Consider the following 7,713-nt stretch of genomic DNA (forward strand, 5'->3'; position numbering starts at 1 on the left):
AAACAAAAAAACAAAACAAAAAAACAGAAGAAAAAGTCTCACACATGCCTATGGGAGAAGGTCAACAGCATTTTCAACAGAAATATTAGAACAACCATATGAGCCTGTTCCTGGAAGCCAGAAGCACAAGGCAGCACTGCCCTCTTTCTGGGGTCCCCTGGAAAGAAGCCCAAGGGATCATTCCCCCCTTTCTGGGGTCTCCTGGAGTCTGGGAAGACTTTCCTTTAGGGATCCAATCTTTTTTGTTTCTGAATTAGCTGAGAGCCACTTTTATGAGGTGTCACTGCGCCACCACGTGCTCAAAGGCAGCAATTTCCCCTAGTACAGTAGTTCTCCACATTCCTAACTCTGTGACCCTTCAATACAGTTCCTCATGTTGTGGTGACCCCAATCATAAAAACTATTTTCATTGCTATTTCACAACTGTAATTTTGCTACTGTTATGAATCATAATGTAAATATCTGTGTTTTCTGATGGTCTTAGATGACCCTTGTGAAAGGGTCATTCAACACCTCAGATGAACACACACACACACACACACACACACACACACACAATTGTGACACACATGTTAAAAACCACTGCCCCAGAAGCTGGCTACTGTGTTGAATTACAGAATTCTGAGGCTGAGATTTTAGATACCCTTTATTTTGCAGCAAGAACAGAGGAACCTTGCTTAGTTTTTCAAATTTTTTATTTTACCCTCATGGAGACTGTAGGCACCTCTAAGTGCCTACACATAAAGCAAAAGCACACACAAAATCTTAAGTTTTATATTTTTATTAGGTTTGTTCTTTGATGATTTCATGCATGCGTTTGATGCATTCTGACATCATTAATTCTATAATGTTCCCTATCACCCTTCAAACTATGAATCCTTAAATCCTTCCTAACTTTGGAACATCTGATGTTCTCATTGAAACCCACTGTGTCATCTACCTTTGTCTTAAGTTCAGTGTGTTAACTAAATGCAGAATAGGCGAAGCTTTGATCTGGACTTAACCTTTAGCAACAATCATTCTGTTGGGAGAGAGACACGATGTCTTGTTTTAATCTGAGTTATGACAAAATAACAATTTTACATGTATGCAATCTCAAACGCAATGGCAAAATAGGAATGAAGAGTCAAGTCCGACAGCATAATTAGATCTGCTGATCCGTTGTTGTGAGACCCCAAATGTGCCAGCAATCAAACCTCTCACACCTGAGGCCTCCACAACACATGTAACCTTAGCTGTTTGTCACAGTTTGAGTGAAAAATTAAAATTTTTTGAGAAAATCAACACTTTAATACCTTTACCATTTTGCTTCTCTCCTTTGATTGTTTTGTTGTTTTGCTTCTGAAAAATAATAGATGTAATTAAAGAAAATGTATGGATTTCTTGAAGAAGGAGATGGATGAAATCACTCAAAATTCCACAAGATACAACATTAGTGTGTCTGAATATTTTGATACTTTCAATCCTTTTAAATGTTTTACTAAAATATCAAACATATATGTATATTATGTAAGTACCTATGTACCTATGTATGTATGTATGTATGTATGTATGTATGCATGCATGCATGTATGTATGTATGTAATTAGTTAAGTGTTCTGTATGTCTTCCGAGCATGATAAAGCCTCTGCACTTCTGACTCACTGCGGAGATGTTTATCTTGGCAGTTAATAGTCGAAGGAGGAGGGAATGTCTTTCCCTCAGTAGGGTAACACTGACACATTGCCCCTGCTCCAGTAAACAACCTCCCATCATGCAGGGTCATGAACTCCTAATTAAATCCAGTGGCCACATATGAAAACCAGATGTGAAGTGTTTGCCGAGAAGAAAGGTCTCATCAGGAGGGGGATGAAGGATGAAGATGTCTAAAGTTCATTATATAGATGAAGATTGTTAAATAATGATCCTCCTCCCCAGGGCTAATACTCAAGTAGTTAGTTAGCTTCCACCCTGAACCCTATGTTGTCTCAGCTTCTGTAGCTAGAATCCCTACTTCAGTACACTGTCCAAGTGCTTCATGGGACACAGCTTTTTAATTCTTTTCAAACATATCCATTTTATTCCATTTGGCTGAGTCAAATAGAACTTGGAAATCTTTTTACTTACCCCTCTCTTTTGAATACATCAGACACATGTGTCCATATTTTTATGGGTGGGCAGAAGAGACAAAGATATTTTATTAAAAAGAATGCAAAGAGAAAATTATCTAATATTCAACCTATGAAATACAAACAGGTACATTAAAAAATACTATTGTATTGTATGGAAAGATAGTCTTTCCAAACTCTATTATATCCTCCTCAAGGTTCTCATTCTCAGAAATGGAAACACAGAGCCTGGGCCCATAAGGGCAAATAGCCAGTTGGACTTTCTACTCCGAGAGAAGCAGTAGATATGACTCTGGAAGTTGAAGGAAATATCCATTCTCTCAATTTTTACAAAGGAGAAAATGCTGGGGCAACAGGAGAGCAATATTGTTATAATGTAGGTACTGGTTGCCTGCATTCCGGGCTTCGGTGCACAGTAGAGGAGAATAATACAGAGGACAACACAGCCTGCCTGTTGCCTCCTCCCTACTGAGCCATCTTCAGAATACTCATATCCATACCATGCATGACCCACACAATTAAGATACTCAGTGTGGAGACAATTTCTCCAGTTCTGCTTCTAAACCTTCCCTTCCCTTGAAATATGAGGGAGGAGTCAAAATCCAACACATCACCCATTAATTTCACATTAGCAATAACTTTACTTAAGAGACTGAGGTAGACCTGTAGACAAGTAGATTTACTGAAGAAAATAGTGGAGAACCCAGAGATTATGGCCAATGAAAGCTATATCGACAGATTATAAGCAATTCAGATCAAAGTACCAGCTACCCTTAAACTTGCTTTGCCAGCAAGGCAAACAGCAGCCAGAAAAACACAAACATCATATAATTCTAGGAAACATGGACCCAAAGTCCTTCACTCAAACCTGCCTATCAAGATGTATGTATATTATATAAAGTAGAAACATAGAAGCAGAGATAAGTGGTCAAAGAACATTAATCTAGTTTTATTTCCTAGAGAGACACAGCATTACTTAAAGTGACAGAGTAAATGATCAGATATAACTCATTTGAAACATGTTGAAAATGCCATTCCCACCCCCCAGCCCCCAACCAACAGATGTGTCTCCTGGAAAAATATCAAGAAAGTTCTAAAGAAAAAAAGATCTGACTTCCTTTTTTGATGAAGATGAGGTGGCAAATTTCCTATGTTCATCTCTTTTGCCCCTTAAAACTGTATGCACAGTGAAGGATGCCTTCAATAATAAATCCTTAGAATGTTAGAACAGAAGAGACAAAAAGATTAAAAGCCAAAGCAACTTAATGCAGAAACCTGAACTAGATAGACAACTCTAAGTAACTGGATATCTGAGAGAACCAAATCTCGCTTGGACAGTGAACACATCTGAGAATTAACTCAACACCATAGAATCTTCAACATTCTCAGGATCATTGCCTGGAGATCCTGGAGGTGCCAGTGTCCCTGGAATTAAGAGTGGTGGGGTGCTATCTGAAATAAGAATTGAGTTAACAGCTTTAGGGAAAGTTTGGAATTCCTGAACTCCAAGTCTTCCCCACAATTCATTCCCCATCCTGACATGTAATGTGTTCTCTGAAAAGGATAACACAAAGCTCTCTGGATCTCAAGGCACAACTACAGGCGCTGCAAGCTGACCCAGCAATGAGGATGGATGGTACATAACGGATGCTGAGGATGTCAGAATGTTGCCATCTTCCCCACGATACTTCCATGACAACATGTGCAGATAGACCGTTACTCCCAGGCAGGAATCGAGAATCTAAGATTCTCTAAGAATCTAACTAAGCAGGCTGACCTGAACCACTGGAATGTCAGAGTTAGGTTAGAGACTGTTTATCTAAGACTGTTGAATCAACAGAGCCAGCTTCTGTTTGTTGTTTTGAGACAGGATATCACTTTGAGCCTAGGCTGACCTGGAAGTCATTATGCAGTCCAAACTGTTCTCAAACTTCTGAGGAACCTCCTGCTTCAGCTAGGATGTCAGACACGAGTCACTGTGCCCAGCACTGAGACAGCCTTTTAACTTGCGTGTGCATTACATTGTTGAGCCAGATACAGCCCTTACTATCAATGGCTTATTCTAATTTTGTGCTGAGTGATGTTTGTAGGGTCTCCTCCATCCCTTCAGCTTAGAAGAGCTAAGGAAGTTCCTTTAGACCAAAGAATCTCTCTACCTGATTCCTAAAAGCTACAGGAAGAAGATATTAAGAGGAAATAGAGAATACAAAGCAGGTACTTATCAGTCTTATTGGCCAGCTACTCAGAGCCTGGTACTCAGGGGAACCCTACCAGGTACCCCAATTATGGAGACTCCTGTTTCTCAGCTTCAATCTCTCTTGCCCACTGAATTCTCTCGGGGAATTTGTAAACTCTTAGGAAAATTAATTCTTGACTGTAGCCCAGAGACACTTAGGCTTGGCATCTGTGAAGAGCTTGTAACTGAGACAATGGCATGCTTTCTACATACTACAGTTTCAATGCTCATCACTCAGATTCCAAAAGCAAAGACACAAACTGCTTTAGGGATTTATACACACACAGTATGAGTGATAAAATACAGAGGTAAAAGCTATCAAGACAGCCCCATCACTGGTACATGGAGCTGTAAGCAGCACTAGAGATGGTTGACACATTGGACAAGAGAAAGTAGAGATGGCACCTGTGTGGGTCTGTCTGAATCTGCATATCATCAGGAAAACAGAGGTCTCCACATTGAATGAACCCAGCTCTGTCATCTAAGGGCTCACTGGGTACCCATCCCACTTGCTGAAGAGAACGGGAATTTTTTTGTAAGTACATGGGAAACATCCCTTGAAAACCCCCAGCAGAATTAGGTGATGACCGTGGCGAAGGCAACTCGTCAAGATCTGGGCTCAGACTGACAGCCCTACAGCTGTCACCATAAGCTATTTCAGAACAACTGAGTGTGATGCCCTTAACTGTAAAATCAGTAGTGGGATGGACACACATATTTGCTCAACCAATGGCATTCACATAGCAAGCACCTATTCTGTGTCAGATCATTTATTGGCATTTGGGATGCAATGATTAAATTTTTTTTAAAGTCCTTGCCTTTGTAGATGTTGTAATCCAAAGGGATGATGGAAAGAAACAAAAAAAAATACATACCTAAGCAGCAAATATGTACAAAAGCTAAACTCTACAGAGGAAAGGGCCTAAGCTATTGGGAGTGTGGAGGACACTGTGTTCAGTTTTAGATAGTGCCATTGCCATAAGTGTCACTGAGAAGAAACAGCTGAGCTTGAAGAACTGGAGGACAGGACACCAGTTGACACGACCTTCCTCTTACTAGGCACCAGGTGTAACTGAGTCAATAGCAACTCAGCTCTGTTCTCAGACATGAGGACAGTGAATGCAGTGGGTCACAGTGTAGACACGGGCATCAACTCGGTTGACCTACATTGGCTTTTGACCATGCCTCGCTGAGCAGACCTGTCCTATATAGCCCGTAATGAGCCACGATGCCCCTGTGAGCAGAATACAAAGAGACAGAGCAGAACCTCTCTCTAGATTCTTTTTTTCTATTCATGGATGAAATCTTCATCTGAGACAGCCTGTCCCAGAATGTGTTCTTTAGCATGCTAGGCCCAAGGCATACCATACAATGAAGGGAAGCTGGTGTTTGCTGCTGTATGTGAGAGCACTTAGCCTGCAGTATCCCACACATAGTGATGACATGTGCAATACTCAATAGTGCATAGGGGTTTTAAGTGACTAGCAGAAGAAAAAATAAAAAACAATGAAAACAAAAAAAAATGAAAACAAAAACCTGCTAACATTCTTGTTCCAGTTGACTGTAATCTCACAGTTACAGGCCACGAGGCCACTTGCCACCTGACATCATGGGCTGTAGGGAACCTGAGTCAGTGATGAGGCATGCCACTACTCTCAGAAACGAAATGGATAGCTCATGCAAGGTGACCTCCCAATTCTAACCAAAACAGAGAGCTAACATAGAAGATCAAATAAAACGCAGGTGGAAATGCATGAAAGTGCTAGGAGAAAGGCAAGGAGACCCTGGGACCCATAAAAACAAAACTGAGACCTTTTACCCTGTGCCTAAGTGTCATGGCAGAAACTGAAACCGACAAGTCTCTATGTCAATGCATCATTCTTCTGGGGCCCAAAGGTCTTGTAAGGTTCTCAAACATCTCAAATAAGAAGTCTCTCACCATAAAGCTGGGACAGAACAAGTCGGCCTGGCTGTTTGAAGCATTAGGCAGGCAGGTCGAGGGTCTCATATCACAAAACAAATACTGAAAAGGAAGGGACCAGGAAACCCAACTGGCCGCCGGTCCCCCATTCTGGAGCTTGTGAAGTCTCTACTTTCTGGTTGATGGATAGCAAAGATGTAGCCAGCTCCAAAACATCGAAAAATGGGGGAAGTGACACCAGATGACATTCTCCACTCAAGAAATGAGTCATAATGTCAAAGGGGGGGTACAGTCTGCTACCCCTGAAGACTTTAGCATGACACTTCCCGCATAGAAACAGTGAGCCAGCAACAAGTAACAAATGCCACCCAAAACCAAATCAGTTACAGTCCGGTCCCCACTCAGCTGAAACTTGGGAGGGAGGAGGCCAGCCAAGAACACAAAAGTCACACCTCGTCTGCACCTTCCGTACTCCACACAGATACCACACCCCCGGGGTGCCAACCTCTAAGCCAAGTTTCTTTGCAAAATACTTAACCTCGTTTAAATGAACACCCATGGCAGCCACAACTGCTTTAGTTAACAGGAAAGCACTGGAAACCAAAGGGGATGACGTAGAACGGGTAAACACTATAGACATAGGAACACAGATGGACACTGCTCTCTCCTAATGAACTAGTGAATAGGGGGAACTACGGAGCAGATACGTCACTCAAAGAAGCATGTCTTACCTGAGAATAGCCGAAAAGGGAGTGGGCATGGTTGTTGTCACTGCAGTATTTCCATTTCTGCTCTTGGTTGATCTGGTCAAATGTGTTCTCAGTGTGGATACCTCATCCAAACACAGGGTCCTGTGGGCTGTGGTAGAAGAACACTATTTACAATGTTGCCAGATCAGAGATGTTTTAACCCAGATTGTGTCATAATATGGAATAGAGGGGTATCCTCATTGAATACCTTCCTTCCTTTAACACCACAGCCTCTTCCCAGCCCCCAAATTCCTTCATTGTATAAAGAAAGAGACACAAATTTCAGGAGGGGAAAGAGATTCTATTTTCCTATTTTATTAACAGGAGTACATATGTGTTAATCAACATATTAAATGGCATTAGTAACATACCACCTTTCTGGAGCAGGTAAGATGGGCAACACATCATTTAAAAACTTAAGTTTTTCATAATATTTGGGGAAAATGTGAGAAGAAACAGAACCTAAGAATGGACTTTAAGAAGTTTTTCCTCAAAGGTGGTGGCGGTGCCTTTAACCCCAGCACTTGGGAGGCAAAGGGAGGCAGATCTCTGTGAATTTGAGGCCAGCCTGGTCTACAGAGTGAGTTCGGTGTCTGTAGGACTGTCAGAGATACACAGAGAAATCCTGTCTGGAAAAATAAACAAACAAAGAAGAGGAAGAGGAGGAGGAGGAGGAGGAGGAGGAGGAGGAGGAAGAGG

At 41.6% G+C, this 7,713-nt stretch overlaps 1 long non-coding RNA gene across 1 annotated transcript in view; it reads right to left on the reverse strand.

The window, feature by feature from the left end:
• Nucleotides 1-7,713, reverse strand: part of LOC116102420 — a 72,934-nt gene that overhangs the window by 51,262 nt on the left and 13,959 nt on the right. Inside the window, exon 2 of the long non-coding RNA XR_004123170.1 lies at nucleotides 6,997-7,123. This is a non-coding gene — a long non-coding RNA (uncharacterized LOC116102420). The remainder of the gene's footprint in view (nucleotides 1-6,996; nucleotides 7,124-7,713) is intronic.

This window comes from Mastomys coucha, unplaced genomic scaffold (assembly GCF_008632895.1).
Source record: "Mastomys coucha isolate ucsf_1 unplaced genomic scaffold, UCSF_Mcou_1 pScaffold1, whole genome shotgun sequence".
NCBI classification, from domain to species: Eukaryota; Metazoa; Chordata; class Mammalia; order Rodentia; family Muridae; genus Mastomys; species Mastomys coucha.